Below are 27,274 nucleotides of genomic sequence, written 5' to 3' on the forward strand. Positions count from 1 at the left end.
ACTAGGAAATCAGATCGCAAACTTCTTACACATCTTATAAGATCATGAGCTGCAGGCGGAATGTGGTGTCAGTTTATATTTCTTTATATTCTGGGAGAACAAGTCAACTCATTTTGAAATAATTTAAATGCCCCAATTAATCACCATCAAAATCGAACAAAAATGATCATTATGGATAAATAATGCCCTTATTATAAATTTCTGGTTTGCTTGGTTTCAGGCATGGATGATTAATAGAGTTTATATTTTTTGTAATTTGCCAAAACAAGGGACAAAGTTAAAAGGGAGAAGACCTAAAGGTTTAATGTCCTTATGATCATATTGCCAGTTATTAATTTAAGTATCAAAATGTTGAATATGCAGTCCATAAAGATTTAAATAAATGGATGATTCCAACGATGTAATACAGTATCAAAAAGCATTTAAAGCATGTCACAAAGAAACCGATTCCCACACTCACATCAAAGTGGAGGACACCAACATCTCCTCCACGTCTTCTGAAGTCTTGGTTTCATTGTTAGTGCAGACGACCATCGGTAGACAAGGGCACCTGTCTGTCAGTCCGTCTGTTATGAGCTCAGGAAGATCAGTCCCTTCACATTCTCTCTACACGCGCTGCCAGCACTCCTGTCTGTTCGTTCTGTCTCGGTTTGATTATTGCAACCCCTTGCTTCTATACCTCTAAAAACTCTAAAAGGTCTCTAACCACTCAGCTACCCTCTTTCCCACAATGTCAGTGTCTGGGTATGTGGCTCACCTTTACTATGTCATTTCTGTAACAGTGGAGTGCTGACAGTTATATGTCACATAAAATATATCACACCATATAAATGTGTAATAAGAGGCGAAATAATGATTAGTAAGTTTACATTTATTGTCAAAATAGATAACTCTCATCTACAGGAATGTCACGTAAATTCATTATCTCATGCTAAATAAGTCACCAGGAAATATTTAATTACAATTTAACATGCTAAGTAATATTATGTTGAAATGAGTAAGGCTTAATCAAAGAATTCTAAGTTTTTCAATTTTTTTTTTAAATTCATGTGATTCTCCGCTTATGTCTGATTTCCTTGTATATTCAGACTGTGTGACAATGCTGTAAAATGCCATTAAAGGAATCGCAAGCACGTAGTGGTGGAGATTTTACTGCAGGAGACTTATATTCCTCTCGTATGGTGCTCTCCTGGAAAAGAAGGATCGAACTGCTGTCAGTTTCTGAATCAGCATTTCCATCTTCATGATCTTTCTTCGAGTTTTCAGTCCTTCCTCACTTTATGTATTCTTTATTTATTGACACACACACACACACACACATACACACACACACACACACACACACACACACACACACACACACACACACACACACACACACACACACACACACACACACAAAACCACAAAATATATTTTTGGGGACATCGATCTGGTTTTGAAATATTGGGATCCAAGACTTGTACAAAGATGACGTCATACAAGAGCACTCCACTATTCTTGTGTGTCGCACTAAACGGTCCCTCAAACTTACCGAGTACTTCTGAAAAACTCTGAAAACAACTCTCCAGGAAGAAGTCTCGGGGAAGGTTTCCGCTTCCTACCCCTCATCTCCACCCTCCCCCTCCTCAAAGGGGGAAATCAATGGCGGAGCAGACAAATGACGATTCACTAGGGACGTGGACGACGCGGACAGTCTCGTCCGCCGGAACCTTCTCTTAACTTCTGGCAACGGATGTGGAAGCTGACAAGACCGGCTTGGCGAGCCCAGTCTTGGCCAACAGAACATCACCATTTGCCTCCTCGGGTACAATCTCGCGCGTCTCGTCTCGTCAACGATAACCTGCAGACATCGACGTGCGGTGACGTTGCTGCGAAACGCAACATGTCAGTTGCAGGCCACCACGTGATCATGGCGTGCCTCTCGCAGACGTCAAGCTGACGGACGAAGACGTCAGAGGAAAGGGGAATCATAAGACGTCAGCATTCATCGTTTCGCACGCGACTGTCGTGAAGTAGAAGACGACGACTAGAGACGTCCGTGACCCGACAGATGGAGGAGAAAACTATTATCGGCCATACTTCGACCGACAGAGTTTGTTAGAAAATATCTGGGAGACTGGCTTGTCATAGCCCGGCCTCCGAAAGCCTCGTTGTGAAAAGATGGATGAGGACTGATCTTTTCTCTCATTTAACATTACTGTTTTTAGGCACTGACATAGTACTGTAGGTTTTTTTTTTTTTTGTTTCAAAGATAAAAATACGAAACGTGGGAGGCAAAGGAAGCCGTACTATCACCGAATTGGTCTGATTAAGCTCTCGGCAGGTGTCTTTGATGCATTAGAATCAAAAGGAAAAGGGTTTGCATTTAACCATATACGTCAAGCCCTGTGCTCGAGAAAACAAATTACATGAACCTTTCACATCATTTTAAAAAAAGTGTGCACAGAAATAAACCTGCTTTTCGTTGTGGAAAATTTCCAGTCCGGAACATAAGCCAGAGGATGAAGAACAGGATTACGCTCTATGCGCCATACTGTAGAGTGACAAATAGGATTTCTAAACACAGCTCAGACTGTATCAACAGCTGGATGACTAACAGGATTCCCAAATACTCGTCATAGTGCATTATTAAAGCAAAAGTCTTTCTCTATCAGCTTGATGTTAGAGACTGCCTTTCTTTCTTGTGAGGACGATTGTTTATCTCTCTCCCTGACGCCTTACCTTACCCTAACATAAGTCGATAGGCTGGATGACGATGACGATGACAACGATGACGATGACGATGACGACGATGATGAGAAGAGAAAGGTATGTTGGCGCCGAGGTACGAACCCAAGTCTTACTGTCATCGTGACAAGAGCTTTAGCTATTGCGCACCAACCGCTCACTGAGGAGGTAACTGCTACCAAGTTGAGGAAATCATAACATTTGTAAAACTGTACGTGCACACTTACATTAAAAATCGGACTGGAAGAAAGACAGATGCATGCTGACACAATGGCCGTTATTAATTTGTCCAACTAGTCACACGATTACGGTCACATGAACTTGAGGAGAGTGATGTCGGAATCTTGCCTCCGTATCATTTTATTTCGGTGCGGAGGTGCTGACCGTAGATGTCCTACGCCATCACCCCCTGCCCCAACATTCCCCGCCTCCTCCTCACGTGCCCCATTGTTACGTGGACGACGCCTCCCTCGTTTGGCCTCGACACCCTTCTTATATCTGACTCTGTCTTCTCGTCCTGTCTTCCCACGGCGCTGAGGAGATTGGTGTGCAGTAATTGCTTGGCTTGGCTGTTGCGGGACTTTGGAAGCCATCATCGTGAGTGTCGTTTGCTGTTCAGAACAGGGAGACGATTGGGCGCCTGCTGGCGTTATGGGGTTTGGACAAGAAAGAAAGACACAGGCAATACAAGAAAAGAACGAACAAACGAACGAAGAAGAAAGAGACAAAAGGATGAAGAAAAAAGACGACAGAAATAAAGAAAACAAAAAGAAAAGCAAAATAAAAAAGAGGGAATGAAAATTTGAAAAAGTGTAAATTTCCGTACTATACTATTCTATCAAATCTGTTTTTTTTTTCTTTGCATCATCATACTAAAGCCTATGTCAGTCGTAATGAGTAACGCAAAAGACAAATTTCTGTTTATTTTTGTTTCTTCGGTGTTTATGACATGACTTTAGCTCGTCGCATAATGGTTCCCAACATGGTTTTCCACACTGCCTTAACTCCAGACAATAGAAATGTTTGTTTTATTTATTCTTCTTCCGTCTGGCCTTTAGCTGTCGAAGATATATGTTTTTAATAAATGTCTGGCATCGCTAGATTTAGGAACAGCTGTTAGTAGCGACCTTCCTGACATGCTATTGGGAATATATTATTTTTTAATGTGCATGTTTTCGTTAATTTGAGAGTGATGTCCCTTCTCCTAACTGGCTAGAGGGGATTACCTCTCCTTCGCGTTTTGTTTGTTCCTGTAAAAATCTGAGTTTGAGCTTTTTGTGCAATATTAATCCGTGCATCTATAAGGCAATTTAATATATTCCTTGATTTAATTTTGTCTGTGCCACTTTTCTTCTTTTCTTAATAATAATAATAATAATAATAATAATAATAATAATAATAATAATAATAACAACAACAATAATAATAATGTCCTCCTCCTCCTCCTCCTTCTTTATATATCTTTATATATGAAGCTTTGTTCTCTTTTTGAAAATTCCCTGGTTTTTTTAATGTAATATTGTTTTTGCAAATCCATATACAAAAATCCATGTTATTGCTTATATACAGTTGTTCGAACAAGTGCATTGGCTGCTTCATTGTTAGTGTCATGATGAGGGAAGAAAGTCCAATTACGAGACAAAATTTGCCAGGGAGGTAGCTGCCACATCAATATTTTTTGTTGAATGACAAGTTTCAGACGAACTCCTACAAACATTTCCCGAGGGTAATAGTTTGCAGAACACTAAAACCGCCCAAGATAATGGGTGTTTCTCGAAGCATCAAGCAGGAAGAACATGAAGCCCTAAGGATGGGTAGATTCCTTAGCGAAAAATATTGATACCACTCAGCCCTCAGATGAAGGAAAAGCTTCTTTCAGAAAAAGTATTAGCGTGGTGTTGATAATAACATGTGTTGATAATGCCAGTCTAGAAATTCCTCGCACATTCAAGACAAGACTTGGCAAGGAAATTCGTTTTTGTCAGAATTGGTCCAGACTGCACTCACTGAACTGTTCTTGCCAGGCCTCTAGCAAATTTAGCTTTTCTTGGATGGTAGTGGGAAGAAAATGAGGCTGATATGGTCTCAGCAGAAACCATTTCGTGTGCCAATCAGTCTGCTTTCTTTGTTAAAAAAACATGTAGCTGCCATTACTACTTAACCACGGCACCCGGTCAGTCGGAGGACATGGTTTTATTCGGAACGAGGCTCAATCTTTTAGCAAGTCATAGTATGTTTCTTCCAGCGAGTTCCTCTTTCTTCCTCTAGTTTCTGGGACAAGCTGTTTTCTCTCTAGAAGATCGTTCTTGAGTTCTATGTCTGGTTGCACCAACATGTAAATTCCTTCATGCAGACGTGCCTGCCTGGCGACCTACAATCATTTATCTGCTTTTCCGAGCAGACGACAAGAGAAATCGAAATCAGAAGCCTCCTCTCTTGTATTGCTAGACGGTTCCGTTAACCTTTTGTAGTGAATGTCAGTTCAGTTTTCAGTTTAGTCAATCTACAAAGAGTGAGTGGGAGATGATACAGACAATGGGTGACGTCCCTTGCCTAGCAGGTTTGAGGGAGGCGACCTCCCCAATTTTTGCATTTTTATTAGTTTGTTGTGTTTTTTTTTCTGCATAAAGGTTTTTTTTCTGATTATCTTGAAGATCACACAGTCAGTCCCTTGCTTTAAAAAATTTTCATGCCGTTTCCTCTGCTTTCATCGCACCAGAAGTCTTTTTGACGATTTCCGCTCCGTTGACTCGAGTGTCTGTTATGTATTCTGTGTTCCTACTGACGAAACAATGCTTTCCGACCTGTAGATTTAACTCAGGCGTTGAGAGCCAGCATGGGCCCTGGTGCAGAACGACTTGCTAAAACAAGACAGCTTCAAGTTCATATGACATTCAAGAATGACAAGAGGCTAAAGACAGACAAAACAGCCATCAGTTCAAAATACCTAGCGGTTCAATATCCGTGATAACGAATCATATCTTACCCAGTTGATCCACCCAAATATCAAAAACATTGAACAGTAATGTGCAGGCTTTGCCAGTGAGTAACATGCATGCCAAGCATGTAAATCTTTCTTGATTAGCCAGAACGGAAGTTGCGTCAATGTCTATCACGGACAAATCCACGTGCGGATCGACCTCCCAAGGCCACAATAAGAATGGGAACTGTTCACACATCAGAGAGCAGTGGCATGCAACCACTCCTCTTCTAAGAAATAAACGCAGACGCAGATTAGACATTAGGGTTTAGGGAGCTGTCGGACTAAGATCCGATCACCACTGTCATGCCCTCGACCGAGACGGCTCTCAATCTTCTGTAATGAAGACCACAGATCGCTAGAACTAAGCTCCAATTGCCTCATGCAGAAGTAAAATATTCTCCTTGCTAAAGGATGGCTAGTTCAAACACAACTGGACATTAGTTTACAAAACTGAGAGAATACCTTGCAATCCTCTGTCCATTAAAATTCTGACTTCACAGAGGTCACGACATATACTTCCTGCGACACCTCAGAATGTAGGCTCGTTGTTATAGCAACGCTTCATGTACATGTATTGGACCATCTAGTGACTGGAGGATGGGGTCATCGATGAGGTGTTAAGCTGAGATTTACTTCAATCTCTGTGCTTTCTTCCTCCTTGCCACTTCCGCCACCAGCAAGAGGAGATGAAAGCATTTTTGTGACAGACTAATGCCGGCGCTCCGTTCTATTAGCCTGTCAGTAATTCTGAGCTTAATGCCGCGTGTGACATGACCTAACCCTTCTGACAGTCCTGGAGTTAAGATCCCTGGCCCCGGCAACAAAGGCGTCAGGTTGTCAGCCACACAGCTGCTTGATGCTCAGGGCTTATCCTGGTCAATATTTCAGGTTATTTTAGCATTTCCTTGACACTTTTTTGTTTCTTCATTTGCGCGCTCCATCCTCTCTTCCATATTTCACTTTATGTTTTTTATTTTATCATTATATTATTTCTTTCCTTTCATTCATTCCTTCCCTACTTCTGTTTTTTTATTTACTTATCATTACTTTTCTATCTCCTTCATTTCTTTTTTTTTTCTTTATTTGATCAATCTTTTCTTAATTCCTTCTCTCAACCGAAAGTTGCGACATTCATTTTGAGCTGGCTGCTCTAATCTGTTCTAAATTTTTATAGCTGACACCACAATCTTCTCGACCAGGGGAAGCTTCCTTTTGGAAAATGATGGAATACTCAGGGATGCAGCAGGTTTTAAGTCCATTTACATGCAAACATACTTAGGAGTGTGAGTATGCGCTTTATAAATTTTTCCTTATTATTATTATTATTATTATTATTATTATTATTATTATTTAAGCAAAGGTTAGCGAGCGCACCGTGAGCAGCTATCAAACTTTTCTCACTCATTAGAACATTAGCCACCGATTGCCGAGCTTTTAAAATTGATGACAAACGATAGCAATTATGAGAACAAGTATACACACTGGCAAACAATGTTAGCAAAGGGAAACAAAGGAAAAAACATTCAGTAGATGTTAATACAGGAGAAAGAAGAGAAAAGAAGAGGCCGTAACAACTTCTCATTACCTTTCTTCTTGCCTTATACTCAACTGACCTGGACGGAGGCTGGTTCCTTTGCTTACCAATCTTTAACCTTGCCTTTTCTGGAGGCTGTCTCTTCAACCAGCTTCAAAGACGCTTCAAAATCACATTTTAAACCACTTTCAGCAGCACAAAAACTTCTTTAACTGTTTCGCAGGATTGATACGCTATGTAAGCCTCCTAAACTTAACTAAAAGAAAAGAATCAAAAACTTAAAAATCTCATTAACCCATCAAACTATACCACCCATCTACCAGGTGTCGGCAAAAAGCAAAATAACAACCTTCTCGTGGGTAAACATCGTTTATAAAGCATGTAATTACAGATTTGCGGGCAGTTGATAGATGGGCATATCACAGCCAGGCACAAGATACCGAAACTGAATGCGTGAGTCCATAATTGTCTCTCACTCAATTCATCTCCAGTTTCTTTCGGAGGAAAAACAGCAAACATGAATTTGTGATGTAATGCCCACGATGTTTGCTTGTCCTTATAGCAACCACCCGCTTTCTTTCTTGACATTGTTACTGTTTGTCTCACGGACAGAGGTGGCTGGTGTTTTACTCTGAGTTCCAAACCTTCTGGTCAGGTCTTCAGGCCGCAAGGGCAGAGCGAGAACTTTGTTCTCAAAAGAAAGATTATTGGTAAATGTTCTAGAATTGAAGTTTGTCTTATACATTTCGATCACCCGATGTTTTGAACTTCAAAGCCACACAGTTGGAGTATGTGTGGGCAAGTGGAAACTCTAACTCGGGAATAACTGTCGCAACTAATACAGAGAGAATCTATGCCAATGACCTCCCATCTCCCTCCGTCCTTTCAATACAACTCCCAACATCCAGGGATTGCCAGAATTTACTACCTTCTTCCTCACACAAATCACACGTCCGACTACTGCAATCAGGGAGCACTCACGTAGAAACTCTAAAACTACCCAGAAAGCTCCATAACAGCAAGAATTAACGATCTTTCACCTGAAATAAATTCTTCTGGAAGATATAAACCACGTAAACAATTCATCTTTTTCTTCCTTCTACATCCTCTCCCGACTCCATCTCAACCCATAGCAACAGGCGATTTTATATCGGTGTCCTCTCCACCAATAAAAGTCGAGTTGACATAATAAAAAAAAAAAAACCCTGCTCGTCATATCCGCAACAGAAATGTCATGACATTCTCTTCCATAACACCACCCTTCTAGTCCCCTCAAATCACATTTGAGCTGTTTGTTTTAACCTGGTTGAGACGAAGATAAGCCAGAACAAACCATTTCATCTTTGAACCAACTTAGAGAATAGACGAACGGACTGAGAGACGAGGAGGCCAACGTATGTATAATGTATACCATCATAAATGTTCTACCATACCTATGATTCATTCTTTATTTATTTATTTGTTTTCAGTATACCTGTATCAATTCTGTATCTGTGCTTCTTTTTTCTTCTGTGCAGTCTTTCTTTCTACTTATCATGTTTTTTCTCAGAACTCAATGTGCAAACAGAACACAAACCCTGGAGCCAGCACGCGCTACTTTGGAATCACAATTTTTGGTTCGCCGCAAATCTCGGTGAGGCCAGAAAAAGAAAAAAATGATATTTGCATGACAAAAGCAGGCTCTGGCATTTAATTGCAATAAGCCAAAAACATCGACACATGTCTCCACAGAGAAATTTGAATCGTAGAGGAACGGTCGTGGGTGCAATGGCCTGCAAGTTCAGGGACAGATTATGTATTATTTGTAGACATATTTTCTCACTCTAAAACACTTCAAGCATGTGAAAACAAAGGTCTGTTTTGGTACAGAAAGGTGAATACTACACTAAAATGTAGGGCCTAGGATCTTTTGTGCAACTTAGCCCAAAACCTGGCTTTAAGGCATCGTGGACCTGGTCATGTTTTAAAGCCAATAGAGACTAGAAAAAAATTGATTCAACTTCCGAAATTTTGTCGTAAAGGTGGCTTTTTAATGTTCTTCTTAACTAGACACATTGTCGAATATATAACCCTACCTGACAAATACTTTATACTATCGTCACAACTGTATAGTCACGTATGGGAAAGCGGATAGCCGTCTGAACCTGGAGACTTTGTGGTTCGATACCCTTATAAGCCAGCGAACTTGTGTATTAACCAAGTTAATCCAGCTATGGAGAATGAATATATGATTCTTGACTCCAGAAAGTGTAGGGAAAAGAGATGGGCACCGCCCAAAAGAAATAAAAAGCTTTATCAGAGAAAAATGTGGATTAACCCTGCTCAACACTGCACTTAAAAAAAATGGTAATTGTAATTATCCCCGGTTATGACGACCGTTAGAAGAACTAATAAGATGTGGGGGTAATGTATAATAAATATCATAAAAAAATATTCGCATTGCTTACGTTCATGTCCGCTGGATATTAACAGAGACCACAAAAAAAATCCCAGACGGCCTCAAGATTGAAAATAAACAAATCGCAACCCACAGGCTTTGCTCCAACCCTGAAATGACGATTTTCATCAGGGGCAAGTCGAGTACATTTTTCTACTTTACATTTGAACTCTGTCGGACCTCTGCGCAAATCAATCGAAATGCAGCCAAGATAAGCAATCAGCCATGGATCATTGAAGATAATAATGATAATTTAAAAAATAAAATTCCAACTCAGTGACCGACCAAGCTGCCAAATCGTGCTTGAGATTTTCTGAACGAGTGCCTGAAGCAGTGTAAGATCGCGAAAGAGACCAACAGAAACAACAAAAACAGAAAACATTTCCCAAACCTAAAAACTGGGGTCTTCCAGTAAAAATGACATTTTAATCCCAGCGGCGCAGGGCAGAATTTGTTTTCTCATTTCTTCTTCTTGATTTGAATGATTTCATAAAGAAAGACGTTGGAAACAGTAGAACATTCTATTTCAAGTAAGCATTATTTCCCAGACAACATGGGCAAAAGGCGATACTTATTCGCTTTTATCCTCCTGTCGTAGTTATTGGAGTGAGGGCAAACTAATTTCTTATGTCACCTTGCCCAAGCCTTCAGTGATTTACAATCCAACATTTACACAAAGTTTATTTCTTTCACGTTTTGCTGTTATTTGTTTTTGTTTCCTGTATTTGAGAAAGGATTTTTTTTACATGGAAATTGTTTTACCCGTCTCAATCGCCCGTCGTCAGTCTATAAAAAAGGAACTGCTTGGAAGAAACGTTGGCGAGAAACCTTCCTTTGCACTTTTGCTTAATGAAAATCTATTCAAACTTCCTGCTCCACGAAAATAAGACGAAGCAATAACATTTCCGTTTCTCGGAAAGCTTATAAAAACGTCCACTGCCTCTTCTGGTTTCTTTGTGGAAGGGTGGTGGTGGTGGTCCAGAAACCTTTGTTGTGAGCACAGCGCTAAGAAACTGAGGCAATAGCTGAATGAACCAGTAGTGTGTATAACTCCTCGAAATACGAGAAAAATACCTGTTTACAGCGAATTTTAAAACCCAAACCAAAGCTGATGCTTTTCAAACAAGTGCTGGTGAAGCCGTCAAAGATGTCCATGCAATGTCGGACACGAGCAGGCAAAGTGTATTGCAGTTAATACTTTAGTCAAGCAGGACCTCGCAGCCACGCAGTAGAAACAAAGGTAAACAGAAACATAAATAAAAGCGGTAAATTACAATTGTTATCGCTTCAAAGAAGATGCTTGTATGAATGCTAGGTCTTGCTGGAAGCGATAGATAAGCAAATAAATGTGTACGAAAAGGTGTTAATTATATTGTTGTTCGTGGTAATTGGTGTCTGCTCTGATTACCTTCGACATTTATGTATGAAGTTTCAGAGAATTTATTTGAAACCTGTATCTTATCGAAAAATCTGCTTACTTTTAAAAGAACAGAAAAGGTGGGCGGGTAGCGAATGATGGAGTGAGCGTGGGTGAGAGCGTCTCGTGACGGCCGCAATTTCTTTGATGTAGCGGTGTCAGGGAAAGGCTTCGCGAGTACAAATTGCCAAGAGCTGAGGCTATTTTTTTCCTTTTTTTTATTTTGCTTTGGACCAGTCTCCCCCTTGACCAGTTTGGGGAACCGGACGACTTTCCTGGTCATTTGGGGAAATGTGAACATCTGAATAAAGCGTGTTATTTTAGTAGGTATGAGTAGGGAAGTAGTAGGGGAGGCCAAATTCAAGGCAACATTTCTAGCTAAGTTGCCCCCATGAAAAAAGTGGGGGTAAATTCGCTGACCAAGGAAAAAATAGTTGTGTGTGTAATCGCGATGAAGAGCATCAAAAAGATTAAAATAATATATATATATATATATATCCAGCGGTAGACATCACCCGTTCATGGACGATGTGATACTCAAACCATAGACTAGGAAGAATGTTATATTATACGACAGACTAATACATCATGCAGTTCTTATGATCACCCAACGTCATGATATAATTTTCCGTGTATTAAACTATCAGACGATCTTCTTGGGAAATTCCTCAACTGTAATGTTCTGTGAACCTCGAAAGTGTACAGACTGGCTACTTAGAACCAGGCCTGACGAGAGGGGGGGATCAGGGTTGTGAAGAGGGCCCGGCATTGCTCAGTGGATTTTTTCTTTGTTTTTTTTTTTTGTTGTTTTTTTTTCTTTTCTTTTCATTTGTCTTTTGAAGAAATGTCAAAGGAAGGAATACCCAAGCATTACACATGCAGCTGTTGAGTTTAAAGTTTGTGTCGTATACAATTTCCAGGCCTAAGATAGGGGGCCTTGGGTGGGAAGGATAGTCAGCGCATCATATTCTCGCTGGAGGCTGGACACCGAGGATTTATCGAGCATAAACGTCTAGAAAAACATTCGTTCATTGAGATTACTGGATTTATGTGCCACTAGGGGGGTAGGGGGCCTCCAAGCAAGTCGGAATTGACCGTGAAGAGGTAGGTATGTTACTGATGTGTGGCCACTCTGTGAACCGAGAGGATGAGGGTTCGCCCCTGGAGCTGCAGCCTGTAAGAAGTGTCAATGGCGCTTTCTTTCGTAGTTACTTAACAACACAGTAAAAACTTTCTCTTTCAGTTTCTCCATCACCAAACAGCTACATTAGTCTACACCAGGGGTGGGCAAAGTACGACCTGTGGATGTCTTTGGACCGGCCCATCTGGCAAAATGTGAAACGCACTAGTTTAATTTGATTGAAATTTTTTTTTCAAGTACAACAGAGTTAAAAATCGCCAGTCAGTGACATTCTAACACAAATAAGGTACAAAGGTATCAAATAGCATGGCCGACATGTCTGATGTAGTCGCTAGAGAGCATCGGGTGGCTGCCTTCAAAGGAAGGGTTGGCTTTAAAGTTTTATTGTGAGCGATTTCAAACAAATTCACTTTACACAATTAATTCGATAAGTGAAGGCCATTATGTACTCATTTGTTGTCCATTTCGTTATCATTAATTTTTTTGTTGTGTAGTCACCTGGCCTGGGTTTTAGATATTTTACCAGCCCGCAGTATAGCTTAGAATTTTGAGATCGGCCCGCAAAAAAAAAAACCCCAAAAAGTTTGATTACCCTTGGTCTACACAGTAAATACTTGATACCACATTATTGCCTGTAATAGTATCACAGCCAGCAGAAAAAAAACCCATTATTGGAAAAAAAAACATTCCTTAAACTCCTATCCCTCAAATAGTTAGGGTTGTAAATTTATCACGGTGGTGTCACGCGAATTTTGGAGCGGGAGGAGGATGAAACAGAGGAGGTTTCTATGAGAACGATATTTCAAGTTTGAAGTAGAGACGGTGTCCGCGCAGTGGGTGGATGGGCGGGTAGGAGGTAGGGAAGGTGTGGGGGAGCGACAACCTTAACCCAACAAAATGACACCGTCAGAGAGACGATCAGACGACCACCGTCCATCGGTCCACAGGCCGGTCTGTATCTTCCTTTGTTCTCTTCGCCCAAGCAGCACGTGGTAAGGAGGTGATCTCTACTCACCATCCATCCTCCAAAAGCCACCTGGGAATCGTTCTTATCGTGCGCTAGTTGTATTCAAGGGATACATGCTGCTGTATACATTTTATTGGAACTCTATGGTCGGAGTTTGAAGGTAAAAACTATCTTTAATAATAATAATCACAACATAGACACCACAATAGAATACATGCGTCTTGTAGCGCACTTAATCATTCAATCATTGATGTGTGGGAACAAAACTAGCAGTTGGACAACAATCAGTTGGACATTTATAACTTCAAGATTCGTCTCTGCCCGGTCCTTGGCCGGAAGCGATTCGGCGCATCAAATGTCTGCTGCTTTGAGTGCCTTTGGAATGTTTACCGAAAGATCTTGCGGAGACGAAATAGTTCAATTTTCTTTGGGAGGGCGGGAGTTCTATCAATCCACATGAGAAGAATCATTCTTTGCGAAATCGTTGCTTACTTCATCGCTTTGTCATCTGTTTCCCTCACATGTCACGTGACTACGGTGTAAACGCTCGGGCATTGTGTTGAAATATCACGTATTGCGGCTATTCCACGAAGAATCCAAGACATCAACATTATCCCTGATGGAGGCTGTTACAGATAGTTATATGAGAACAGCTCATTGACTTGATTTAGAAACTGAGGAGATATTTTGCGTGTAGGATAGCTGACAAGTGAGCAATATATTGGGACTTACAAGTGAGTAAGACAGTGTGACGGACAAGTAAGTAGTATTCTGTGACTGACAATACAGAAACGGAAGATTAGAGGCTGGTCGAGAAAAATGCTAAGGAACAGACCGACAGAGGTCAGTGCACAGAAAGGACTAACAGGGGTCAGACTCACGGAGGGACACAAAAAACACACAAACAAGACAGCCTAGGGCGCAAATAGCAAAACGCAGAAATAGACAGACAACATGGCTTTCTCTACTATTCTTTCATGCATTCCACTCCTATGTGTCTTGCGTTTGTGTACGCGCTATTTGAGGTGTTTGTTTGTGTGTATGTTCTTCCCCTCTCTTCTCTCTCTCTGTGCATGAGTGTGTGAGAGAGAGAGAGAAAGAGATGTTGTTAAGCCGATTGCTTATGTCAAAGCTCATTGAGTTTCCTTCTGATTCAGAAAATATTTTATTAATACTGTAGTAGTAGTAGTAGTAGTAGTAGTAGTAGTAGTAGTAATCTTTTTGGCGCAGTTTTGTTGTAGCATTCTTCTGTAACTTGTATTTCTTTCACTTGCTATATCCAGGGATGGGGAGTAGCTGTAGCCTAGCTACAGCTACTGTAGCCGGCTACAAATTTTGTAGCTTGTAGCTTAGCCGGCTACAAATTTAAAAAAAAAGTAGCTTGTAGCCGTAGCTACATTTTAGAAAGTAGCCGTAGCTTGGCTACATGTTGGCTACTTTCACGACCATTCGTCGACAGCGTGTCAGCAAGACGACGACAGCCACTGCTCTCACTGCTCGGTGTCTTGACAGCCAGACACCACGTGTCTCGCACGCTCAGTAACCGGAAGTACTGTGTCGTCCACGGGGCGGGAGCGATTTGAAAAACGAAGATGGACGTACCCATCAATTTCCAGCCTTATTTGAAATTCTTTACATTTTGTGAAGCAACAGAGAGTGGGTATACTTTCAAATGCAAGAATGGGTGCGGCAGCACGAAGTACTCAACGAACAAGACGTCGGCGTTTAATTTGAGAACACACTTGCAGGTAAGTTCGTTGAGATTTTCATCGATCTTCATTCTTCATGTTCTTGCTTGTCTGCTTTTGGAATAGAGTGAGTGTACTCTGTGTACATGTTGTAAAGATTGTGGAAAGGTAAGGGGTTGCATCAACGTGATTACCGCTGGGGCGACGACTGATCAAACTGCTGTCTTTACCGTTTCTGTACTATCTATTTAGTCTTTGTCATAAAGTGTGTGTGTGTGTGTGTGTTTTGGTTTGTTTGTATGAAAAGAGCATGGAGGACGTTTAAACAGTATGGTGGCCTGAAGGATTTTATATTTAATGCTAGTAATTTAATATGACAATTAGCTTGGTAGAAACTTGCTGTGATTGTGAATGGACTTCTAAAATTTTGTTTCATTTTCATGTGTTTATTTTAGAGGAAACATCCACTGCTTGCCAGGCAGTTGACTCAAGACTTGGAAACGTCACGAAAGCGGAAAAGGGAAGACGACGACCAACCCTCTGTCTCGAAGCTCTTCAAAGTGGAACACAAGAGTACCGTCAGCTAAGCAGACGTCAATTCCGCCGTCCTTGATTACCTGTTGGAATGCAACCTGTCCTTCTTCATGCTGGAGAATGAGAAGTTTTCAAAGTTCGTGTCCAGACTCACTGGCCAGGAAACGCAGTTAATGAGCAGGAAAACGGCGAACCAAATGTTGGAGGTAAGTTTTACTTTTTTTTTCTTCCTTTTTTGTTTGTTTTACTAGTTTTATTTTAAGTAGGGTGATGTATCCACAATTAATATCTTTTGTTCTTGGTCAAAGAACTCAAATTTCATGTGCCTCGACTACTTGCAGGGCGAGAAGTGCGTGGGCTTGGGACACCTCCTGCCTCAGCTCAACACCCTCAAAATCCGCATCGAGCAACAGAAGTCCAAGCTAGAAATCTGTGGTCCCCTAGCTACTGCTGTCCTGAATGGGTTGGAGACCAGATTTGCTGATGCCTATAAGGACCAAGACACCCTGCTTGCAACTGTGTCGAACCCAAGGTGAGGGAGAGTTTTCGTTATTTCAGTGTATTTTTTCTTCATTTATAAGCTACTCTCTGTCACTGTTCTTTTGAGAATGAGAAGAATGTGAAGCGCTTAGAGCTCAGATTACACGAGAATAAGCGTTATACAAATATCCGTAAATAAATTAAAAAATAAACTTTTGACGGAAGGTGGGGGGAGGGGATGTTGATTAAAAAAACAAAACATAATATTCACTGTCACTGGTCTTTTGACACTTGCCTACAAATCAAAATAAGTACATAAAAACCAGTACATTTTATAAAATTAATTAAAAAACCACAATAAGAAAAAAAATTTAACGAAATTAAACAAAGCATTAATTATTGTTCATATTATTGTTTCAGGTGCAAGTTGATGTGGACTGGGGACCAAACCCTGCGTGAGAAATGCAGATCCCTCTTGACTGCAGAGGCAGCATTGATGGACACGCCAGTCCAATCCCCAACCAAGTGCTCAGCTGAACAGGCAGACTTCATCATTTATGAAGAAGTTACCGGCACCCCTGAGACAACTACCTTCCTGATGTCTGGATTGTCGCAGAATGTCAATGAACTGGACAAATAGCCCACGATCAAACAACTCTATCTGCGCACCAACACCGTCTTGCCAAGCAGTGCTGCGGTTGAGAGATAGTTCAGTCTGGCAGGACTTATCATGACAAAGCTGCGAACTAGGGGGACAGACAGCAACTTCGAGGCCAAAGTTCTGGTCAAGTTCAATTCCATGAAGGACTGAAAGCATGTACATTTGTTTTAACAGTATTCACAAATTATCAGCACTAAGTCAAAAGTTTGTTTTATATCTTTGCATTTTGTTGTTAATATGGAGTTTTTGGTGGTCTCAGATCAGAATAAAGGTCAATGTATATAAAAACCAGTTCTTGTGTTAGCAAGTAATATAGTGTTTTGTGTGTATGTTTGATGTTTGTGTATGTTGCTACAGCCAGCTGGCTACAGCTAACTTTTTATAACATCACGCTTTTAAAAGTAGCCAAAAGAAGCTGGCTACATTTTAAAAGTAGCCCAAAGTAGCTGGCTACTTTTTGGAAAATTGTAGCTGTAGTGTAGCTGGCTACGTTTTGAAAAAAAGTAGCTGTAGCGTAGCCGGCTACAAATTAAAAGTAGCTTGCCCATCCCTGGCTATATCTCTGTTTACTTGAGCGGTCCGGTGGCGCAACGGTTAGCGCTGTTAGAGCCTGTCACCAATACAGTGAAGGTTGGCTGCCCTGAGTTCATTTCTCGTCTCGGGCACGCTGATCTTTCTCTGCACGTGGCATCTGTTTACAGGGCTGGCTGCTTGCCGTAATATAGCCTTAGTTGCTGACACGGCGTAAAACACCAATCCCCCCCCCCCATCTCTGTTTACTTGTTTGCTTAAAGTATGATAATTGTCGCGTACCACCCCCCAGCGTCCACGGAACACGCTCAAGGCCACTCACACAGCAGGCCACACACGCTCAGTCACTCAGCCGGAGGCAGGATGCGACTTACTTCTCGAACCCGTGCCCAAGCGAAGACCAAGACAAAGACGAAAAGAACGACACAAATACGAAGTTTAATCAAAAATATATATATATACCCAAACACCCAAATACCTAATGCAACCAAGAAAAAGAAAATACCGATGCGAGTACTCACAAAAAAAAAAAAAACCGAACAAAACAAACCAACAACCCGGTACTACACCACCGCAAAGAAAATAAAAACAAAGCGCAAACGCGCACAAATTGTAACGCAGCAAAAAAAAACAAAAAAACAAAACAAAACAAAACAAAACAAAAACACCGCGCACCGCGGCCCACTACAGTCAGTTAAACGTAGTTTCCCCTCAGTCTTTAATTCTTAACACAGAACAGGGGCTTGAAGCGCTTAGTACACAGTCTCAGGAGCTGTTCACAGTACAGTTCCCTTTCTGAATGCAGGTGTAGAACCCGTAGACGTAGACGTCACAAATGAAGAAGTGCAGAATGGTTGATTATATCTCAGACGAATGCTCGTCGAACAAAAGTACGTGGAGCCAGGACATAAGGCACACACGCATAGCACGTATACACAGGAAGTACACAGTAAACACACACCAAGGGCGTGCACCCCGGACATACACAAAAAGCCCACCCGGCTTATGCTAATGACCGACGGTCACCCCGAGAAGAAACGGAAGCACACTCCCGTAGACACTGGATGTCACAGCACAGACTCCAGCCGTCTTCTCAAAAAACTCTCCGCTCTACTCAGCGCCTTGGTAACAAATCTCTCACCAGCAGCCACCAGCCCTCGTGACGTAGCAAGACTGTGACGTCAGGTGCTGCTACAGACAACGGGCGAAGACCTTGACCTCTTCCCGCGAACCGGACAAAAATAGCCTGAAAACACACGTTAACTGTCGTCTGCTGTCAGCTACCTCTCCAATACAGGAGCGTCCCCCACCGCGCTGAGAGAAATGCAGACCTAGACGAAATCATGACACGCGACAATAATCATTTTAAATATATGTTTGATGTTATTTATTTTCATTAATGTCCTTTATTACGTTGTTGTTGTTGTTGTAAGTGGAGGTAGTGGTGTCTTCGAACTAAGAAGTTGTTCTAAACTTGATAAGAGTAACTAGTGGGTCTGAAGCCCCTGTTGATCCACTCAAGGGTTGTCTACCCCTGTATGCACATATTGCAGACGGCAGACGGCGCTCAAACGGCCAGTCAAGTGGCTCAACAGGCAAGAAGCCGACTTCGTGGATCGCAATGAAGAGCCCGGGGAGACGGATTAGATGCCGCGGCCATCCTCTGCACCTCTTCCCTCCTTGTCTAGACACTGGCTTGCCACAGTACTGGCTAGGTCAGGATAGTGCGGCTGACATAGTCATCTGACACACACACACATACATCACGTGGGTCAGGACTTTGCCCTTTGATATTAATAATAACAGTGGGACTGGTGGTTCTTAATAAAGCGCATTACCTGACCATTCAAAGTAGCTTCAAAACAGTAGAAAATGCCATCAAATAAATAGTTGTATCAAGGCATGATTAAGAAGTGAATTTCTTCAGCATCAAGAACTTTCATGATTCCGTAGAGTACAAAACAAACTCTGCTCACCATGTCCCTACAACAGGTGAGAGAGCGGTCAGCGCTGCTCCACCGCGCATGCGTGAAGTCGTCTGTTGGTTGGGAAAGAGGGAAGCAGGGGAGGACACAACGACGGCCAAAGGAAAGAAAAAGAAGTCCAGTCGGATTATTAGGATCCCAGTAAGAATCACAGTCAGACAACAAGCTTTTCAAAGCTCAAAAACACAAGATAAACAGAAAGTTTTCTTTCTCAAGCAAGTGAGAGGGATGGGACAGACATCTGTAATAGCAGGAGGCTGGTAGAAAGAACGGCACAACAAGAATGTAGTGGTGGTTGTAGCCGACAGCTTACATAACACAGACCCCAGCAACAGGGCGATGTTATAGTGTAACCTGTACCAGTTGACACCACGGGGCTTTGTCACGAACCTCCTGTGCATATCTTTTTATTTTGTTTCAATGAGAAAGGAAAGAGTGGGCGGATGGCGAGTTGCATGTGTGTGGGTGTGAGCATCTGATGGCAGGCGCTTTCCTTTGATGTAACGGAGTCGTTGGACAGCTCCACTCCTCTAAAAACTGAAGATTAAAGGAAAACACGAGTGCACCATTTTTTTCTTTATTATCTGGTTGAGTTCATTTTATAAATAATAATTCTCAAAGTATGAGTACATAATTATGCTTATTAATTTTCAAAATATAAGCCTTCGAACATCGGCATCACCTGCCAACAGGAAAGCAGAAGAAAATTTACTCTCCTATACTTGAGAGTTCTGTTGCGTTGAAGTAGAACTACTAACAGTGAGTATGGCTCATTTCAGCAACTCTATGCATCAGATGAAAAAAAAAAAATAAAATACAAAACATCGCTCAGATTATCAAAGCAAATTTTTTCTAGAAAATGAAACGGCTGATTTTGAAATGCATCCCTTCATATTTCAACTCTATTTTAGGAGCTTTGGCAATACTGTTTGTAACTCCTGAACATATTTCTTTTAGTACCCTATTTGGGAAAGATGGTAATTCACGGGAGAAAACGACTATTTTAAATAATTAACTATAGTCAACGGTTAGACTGAATTTAATCATTTAAAGTAATTTCACCAGTTTGAATAAATCTATTAGGAGGGAAGTCTCCTTTCCAGCTCATTTCAAGCAAGAAAGAAAACAGAAGTAAAGACGAAGAATCCAACTTTTACCGTTAATATTTCTCCATAATTAGAGCTCAGAGCATGACACTCCAGGATGTGTTTTTGTAGAGCGCTGGACAATTATTATTAGTGGAGTGAAAAGCTTGCTTGGGGCAGCTGAAGGGCTTTGTTCCCTCGTCCCTCTACCTCACTCTCTACCCCACCCTCTACCCAACCTCTACCCCAACCTGTACCCTACCCTCTACCCCAACCTCTACCCCATCCTATAGTCCCTTAGCGGGGTCACCAAGTGAACAAGACGAGTGACCCTGAAGCGGGTGAGGTAGCATCCAAGTTTTTATGCACAAACAACTGGAAAAATGCAGTTTCTGCACCAAGTTCACCGAAGGGGTGAGAGGTCATTCCGTCCATTTGACTTTTTTTCGAGTAGGACAGAAGTATCTTTGCGCCGTGTGGGTGTCGCGGCTCAACAATCAAGCAACTTCCTAAGTGTCTTGCAACCTCCGTAACAGACACATAAGAAACCATTTCTATACGACTTTTATTTGTCCTAAATAAATCAAAGATGGTCATGATGACAGTCACATACAACTTCATTGTCAAAATCTGTCTTTACAAAGTTCTTTAAAAGGGGAATGTTTAGGACTCCAAATTTAATGTAGTTCACAATTTTCATAACAGAATCAAGAATTATTTGTAGAGGAGCGGGAAGAGTCCTACTGGCAAAAGTTTATCGGTGATTGCCCTTAGCTTGGGGAGCGAGTTCTGTCCCTTGCAATCAGAAACCCAGACTTCCTCCCTTTTACAGCTGCTTTCTACCACTGTAGGCCTTCAGCTTCAAAAAAGATATTTATCTTTTCTAGTATGTCTTCACCTTTTGTTGTAGTTTCTTGTGCACTGCAAAGCATTAACTCTCTTTAACGGGATCTGAGTGAATGTATTTTATGAGGATAAAATGCAATATCTGTCCATTCAACAACTTTAAATAAAAACAATAACGATAGCTTAATTTCGTCCAAAAGCTGTTTTTCCAGTCTGCGGATTTCCGAAATGTGTCTGTGAATAGTGTTATTCGATAGAGACATTGTAATCTCACTGCCATTCCCAAGAATTAGCTTTTCAACATGCAGGGTTTTGGAATCGTTTGGCCAAAAGTGTAAGGTTTCTTTTGTTTGGCAAATTACAGTGCCATTCATGTGAAGCTTGCACCACTGTTGTGGTCTGTCGCTGAAAAATGTCTGGTATCGAGTTTTTGACATTTGAGACTAGCTTCATGGCGTTGAAAAAACTTTAAATCCTTCTGAGTATATTCTGAATGCTTTGCTTTTAAGTTTGGAAGGTTTTATTGACTCTGCGCTAAGAACTGTATTACAGAGAACTCAATGTAGCTTCTCCATGCCATTGCTGATCAAAGTGCTAACCCTGATTCACTCTGTCTTCCAAACATTTACGTTTCTTTCCATGGATACCAACTACTCTAATGCTGTCAAACATTTAACTTCCAAAATATTATTTTTCCCACTTTCGAACTGAAACTGTAATAACCATTAACGAAATGACACTCAGCGTCCGATCAGCCGACATCAACGCATCGGTCATTCCGTGTACACAACTTCCGGTGAGGTTCAGTAAGTGAAGGGCAGGTATACCGTTTTCCAAGTAATAATTATTGTTGCTATGATTTTATTGATTACAATAATTTACGATTAAAGTTTAAACTAGATTAAAAGTTCGTTGAAACTGTGATGTTGAAACTTGAAATTTAACTACATTGAACTTAAAACTTTCAAGTAATTATTGCAAACCTCGTGGCGACTACCTCGAGAAACCCTTCGTGACCCACAGGTTGCGAGCCACTGGTGTAGGTGTTCTATCCCGCTGTCAAGAGACTCGCATTCCTCGAAATTCTCTCTCTCACTTCAGCTTCTACTATTTTAAGTTCTGGAGAAACATTACTGCAGCTTCAATGTCAGTTCTGGGTGCTGGAGACTGTTTACAGGCCCCTTGTTGAGAGCATCCTCACATTCAACATCGCTGCCTGGTATGGTCACTTTGTCAAAGACAACGAATGCTGGCCAGAGTCATCCACCAGACAAATAAAATTATTGGTACATCACAGCTGCCACTTTCTGACTTGTACCTTCATGCAGTCAGACAGATGGCATATGATCTCACTTCAGACCAGTCACACCCTCTTCATCTCAGCTGTTGCCCTCGGGTAGGCGCTACAAAGTGCCACGTGCACGAAAATTTATTAGAGGTCCTTCGTACCAGCAGCCATCCCTATCCTAAAAAAAGAAGTACGAGGACTTTTTTTCCATAGAAACAGGTAGGAGTGGTGTCCCACAGCTTAGTGACAGTGAATGGAAGTGGTTCAACGTGACTCAACATGTCAATGGGGATAACGAGGCCAAGCGCTCTTCTTCTTATGTGTTTACTGTTGATGTCATCAGGCATCTAATAATGATAAAAACAAAAATAAAAATCATTATTATATAAAATATAAGAGCACTTTACGCAACCATCAAATGCAGCTAAAAATGCTCAAAAGAAAACTAGCCGATGATGCTTACAATACAGCAGTTTAAGCCTGTTCGTGTTGTTTACAAAATATCTTAATCCTTTCCGTCTCTTGCATTGATGCACAGATAAACATTCCAAATAGCAGGCAAGGCTCGAATCTTGTGGATTGTTTGTTCGATGAAAGGAAAAAACAGAATTTCTGGTCAGTGAGCGGTTTTACAGGCCAACAAGGGCATGGCTCCAGATGTTGGATATTCAGGTCAGACAATTTATTATTTCATCTGCAAGAAATGCTCAGGGGAGTCGTGACTCTGGATCACTTAGCCGGTTCCATGGCCACCACCTCAACACACAGAGGAAGTACGTGGCAATAAATTACAAAAACAACCACCTGGGGCATTTAAAGTCCATCTGCTGGTGATTTTCTCAAACAAGGAAACATAACCGCTGGGAAAAAATCAGTAGGAATGTGAAAGGCCGGAAAGTAAGAACAAAGTTCAAGAAAAAGAATAATATATAGATATTTGTCACCTCTTAAGCTATGGACAACAAACGAACGACGGAGGTATGAACAACATGTAAAAGAGTAATAAAAGACAAACATAGAAGATACAAGGAGGAATCAAGGAACAAACAGTGAGGACTGAGTGCTTCGTGAATCTGCAGAGGAAGACAAGAAGACGGCTAGTCAACAGACGCAAAAACTGAAAGAAAGGGTTAGAAGATGGACAAGCATGATGTGGATTGTCAGAAGCAATGCTCATGAAACAGATGTGTTTTTAAGGGGTTCAATGGTGAATAGGTGGAGCAAATGAAAGATGAAAAAATTCCCTCGTTATGTGGCACATTAACTAAAAATGTTGTTACTATATGTGATTTTTTCTAATGGAAGATAAGCTAGCAAACGTTCATCAGACGAAGAGTGGAGCTGTCTGGCTGGGATGAAGGGGAAAAAAAAATTCAGGGAAGTAGTCAGGGCAAGAGCGTGCAAAGAAATTAAAACACAGCACAGACAGATTATACTGGAAGCGAGATCGGATTGGTAGCCAGTGTAAAAAACAAATGAGAGTGAGTCGGTCCCGTTTCCTGGCTCTAACCACCAGACGTGCAGAGTTCTGTACTTTGTGGACTTTGTGAAGAAAGTCAGCCAGCAGGCAAGGGGTTGCAGCAATCAAACCAAACACACAGACAAGAGTGCTGGCAGCTCGTGTACAGAGAATGTGATTGATGGCACTGATCTTACGGAGCTCATAACAGACAGACTGACAGACAGGTTCCCTTGTCTACCGATGGTCATGTCTGCACTAACGATGAAACCGAGACTTTGGACGACGTGGAGGTGATGTTGGTGGTTTCCACCCTGACGTTCTTGGGTGGACTGATGAGCGACTACCGATTTCTTGTCTTTTAATAGAAGAGGGCATCCGTTTCATCATTGTTAAATTTAAGTTTTTTGTATCTTCCAATTTTGTATGTCACTGATAAATGCTTCAGGAACATGTCGAGGAGTATACTTCAGGAGCATTATGATGTCAGGAGCAGAGTAAGACACAGTTTGTGGGGTAAATCAGTACAACTGCTGGTCGTCAGAATAATTACGATTGACGAGAAACGAAGTGACATTGGATGATAATGAAAATTAACAGAATGGGATCAAGGACTGAGCTTTGGAGGATCACACAAGAAAAGGGGAGCAGACCGAGATGTTTATTCTCCCTTATCCAGTAAAACAGCTGCTGGGGGACTGGAGGAGTTTTCCACAAATAACTACACAAAAAAAATAATAAAAATAAAGAAGAGAGAAAGAAAAATACAGTATTGACTGAGGGGTGCACCCAAGCAGAACAGCTCAGACAAATCTGAGGCTCTGACGACAGCTTAGCCAACTTCTGTATGACGGAGTCAGAAACAGTCTGCTCAGGGACCCGTGCCTTCTGCTTGTCCACTCGCCGCCATCATTACAGGTGTCCCTCGGGGCCTTTTCACTTTTGGCGGATAATCCATCGTCTCGCACATATAGCTGCTTGTCACTGGTGAGCTAGGGTTTCGTCTAGATGGTCTCATTACTCTTCTTCTTGTCTGCTCGCTCATGCGTGTCTGTGTTTTTCATCTGCGTCCTTTTCTTTAAGGGTGTCGCCCGATGGGATTCTTGAGAAGCTTGTGCAGACATCAATAGATGGGCTGAGACGGTTAATATTTAGAATTAGAACTAGTATCAAGAAAACTGGGGTATCTGAATAAACAAGTATTTTTTAATTAAAGAAAGAAATAGTTCATATCTTTCCTAAAGACTGCGAAATAGGTATTAAGAAGTATGAAAGTAGACTACCCTTGAACTTTGGTCATCAAATCATGATATGAGACAAACACAACGATGTTCACAAAAAACTGTCAAGTTTTTCATTACTGCAAAATCAATCTAAGAAGGTTGTTCAAAGGTTCAAAGCAACGGGTTATGTGTTAGTGGGATGTACTGATTCATGCTGTTCAGATGTCTATTACTGAAGATGTCCCCCCTCATCGTGTTTTGTAAATATCCTTGAAAACGGGAAAAGCCATCAGGTACACGAGAAGCCGTAGTAGAAAAGAAAAAAATAACTTGGCTCAAAGTTTTTTGCATTTTTAGCTTTGTTATCACTGAAAAAACATGGTCACTTCTTGTGTCATAAGATAAAACACTTCACACTAAGTTAATCTGCTCTCGTTTTTCTTAATAAATCTCTACAAATGATGCAGCACTTAGTAGAGGACTGTTTGTTTTTTTTAATTCAAACTCACTTCGTGTCTTTTACTTGCATCCTACAGGACTACGGTGCATTTATTTCTGATTTGATGCGGACAATGCCTGCGAAATGAAAACATTAATTTTCGTGTTTGTCCTGCCCTGCGACGGAGCTGCTCCCATCATATGACGACCTCCCAATCTGCTGCAAATTTCATGCAATTTAAATGCCTGTAAGGAAGAAAAGAAGTAAACACAAAAGGTGGATTGATCTTAATTCCTTGGCAATTTAAACCGGAAAATTGCAGGCTTCGTAAAAAGTGAGAGCTGCGGAGCAGTTTGCTTGTGGGCTGCAACAAGTTTTTGTTTTACCTCTCGTGCCTATAGGGTCACGTGATGGTAATCTCATTGATCGGGGTGATGAAAACATCGGGCAATCTGCCCTCAGCAATATTCCACAAAATGAAGAAGCTGAGAAGAGGCCACCGATCCTTGTATGACCTACCGGAATGAGGGAAGGAAAATGTGGGGTTTTCCCTAATTCTATTTTCATCTATCGGCCACATCACAGCAACTGCTAGACCCTTGGCAAAGTTTGATACTGATCCTCCACGTACCAGAGATCCCAAGCCATTGATTGCTTTCGGATGATTACAATGTGCTTGAACTCCTAATGACTCCGTCAGTCAGTGCAGGTAAAGGAATGGTTCAAATGGGTTCAGGGACTTTACACATCAAGAAATCTGATGAATAATTTAATAATCATCCCTTCATAAAAGTTATAGAAACAACCTAAAAAAAAAAAAACTCAGTCAGGTACGGTTCCTTCATTCATTATCAAGGGAAAAACCCAACAAAATTGAAAAATGTATTTCTGTGCACACGGGTTAATTTTCAAGTCAGGAAAAGATAACTGTCAGGCTGGCCCAGGCTTAGCATCAATCTCTCTCTCTCCAAGCACAAGAAGATGCTCGACATTGCTTTTATTTTTTTTAAAGTAACAGGCAGACCCAACCTTTCGGCAAAAATGAATTAAGAGCGGAAATGACTCCTTTATAACCTCAGGAGAAAATGACTCAAACGTTGACATGAGAGTCACGCAGAAAAAACAATTATCATCAGCCTGTCATCACACCTTAGCCAAGCCTGCGAAACTCCCTGCATCAGTCTTTTCCTATAACTGGACCCAGAACTAAATTAACATCGAATTTTTTTTTTATTGATTGAAAGAAAAACATCCCCAACCCGGACACTGGGGCGAGCAGACACATCTAACGAGTATATTTACGAGTGGATGAAGAAGGGAGCAGTGCAGCCTGTGGATGGTAAACTCCTCCTTCTCTACTCAGCAGCTGATGTACACAATGGAAGGATGAGCTAAATGTATACCAGAGGTCCCTCGTGTAGGGAGCTAGCACCACTCTTGTAAGAGGTTCAATGATTCATATATTATTATATTGTATTTATAGTATTATTTTTAAAGGGGCTATGCAGATGTGTGTGAGATATATATATATTAACTTTTTGTGTTTGTCTGTTGTTTTTCATGTTCTTGGTTGTGTTGCAGTTGACATACATTTGAGCCGGTGTCTTCCTCTCCCTCTCCCCACTTCCTCCCACACTAACGTGGCGAGGTCGGCCCCCTAGCTATCCTTTCGAAACTGAGGATACTGTTTCCGAAACGATTCCTGAAAACTTCTTTTTATTTTTAGTCTGTTTCTAAAATTGTCTTTTTCCATTCACACGTCCTTCTCTTTCAACAGTCATGACAGGAATTCGATCGGTGAAGTCCATTGAACGCTACTCACTCACGTATTCACTCTTTCTATCAC

Source organism: Pomacea canaliculata, linkage group LG13 (assembly GCF_003073045.1).
Source record: "Pomacea canaliculata isolate SZHN2017 linkage group LG13, ASM307304v1, whole genome shotgun sequence".
NCBI classification, from domain to species: domain Eukaryota; kingdom Metazoa; phylum Mollusca; class Gastropoda; order Architaenioglossa; family Ampullariidae; genus Pomacea; species Pomacea canaliculata.